Source organism: Arachis hypogaea, chromosome 11, assembly GCF_003086295.3.
Source record: "Arachis hypogaea cultivar Tifrunner chromosome 11, arahy.Tifrunner.gnm2.J5K5, whole genome shotgun sequence".
NCBI lineage: Eukaryota > Viridiplantae > Streptophyta > Magnoliopsida > Fabales > Fabaceae > Arachis > Arachis hypogaea.
Genome location: NC_092046.1, coordinates 44,968,970 through 44,969,752, shown reverse-complemented (window position 1 = coordinate 44,969,752; position 783 = coordinate 44,968,970). Strand labels below are relative to the sequence as shown.

The 783-nt window shown below is 40.0% G+C and overlaps 1 non-coding gene across 1 annotated transcript; it reads left to right on the top strand.

The window, feature by feature from the left end:
• The first annotated feature begins 242 nt into the window (after positions 1-242).
• LOC112725112 (small nucleolar RNA R71) lies at positions 243-350 on the top strand. The gene has a single exon (XR_003164240.1). It is a non-coding gene; the product is annotated as a small nucleolar RNA R71 (small nucleolar RNA).
• Positions 351-783: the final 433 nt, after the last annotated feature.

The following is a 783-nucleotide window of genomic DNA, read 5'->3' as shown; positions in this document are numbered from 1 at the left end:
TGAGCCAATATGGCATTCAAAGTATCAATTTCAAGAACTTTCTTCTTCATAGGCGTCCCATTACTCACAGGATTCCTTTCAGAAGTATACATGAACTGGTTATTTGCAACCATGTCAATGAGTTCTTGAGCTTCTGCAGGCGTTTTCTTTAGGTGAATGGATCCACCTGCAGAATGGTCCAATGACATTTTAGATAATTCAGAAAGGCCATCATAGAATATATCCAGGATGGTCCATTCTGAAAGCATGTCAGAAGGACACTTTTTGGTCAGTTCCTTGTATCTCTCCCAAGCTTCATAGAGGGATTCACCTTCCTTCTGTTTGAAGGTCTGAACATCCACTCTAAGCTTACTAAGCTTTTAAGGAGGAAAGAACTTGGCTAAGAAAGCCGTGACCAGCTTATCCCAAGAGTTCAGGCTATCTTTAGGTTGAGAGTCCAACCATGCTCTAGCTTTGTCTCTTACAGCAAACGGAAAGAGCATAAGCCTGTATACCTCGGGATCAATCCCATTGGTCTTAACAGTATCACAGATCTGCAAGAATTCAGTTAAGAACTGAAAAGGATCTTCGGATGGAAGTCCATGAAACTTGTAGTTCTATTGCATCAGAGAAACTAATTGAGGTTTAAGCTCAAAATTGTTTGCTCCAATGGCAGGGATTGAGATGCTTCTTCCATGTAAATTAGAATTTGGTGCAGTAAAGCCACCAAGCATCTTCCTTGCATTGTTATTATTTTCGGCCATGTCTCCTTCTTTTTTGAAAATTTCTATCAGATTTTCTCTA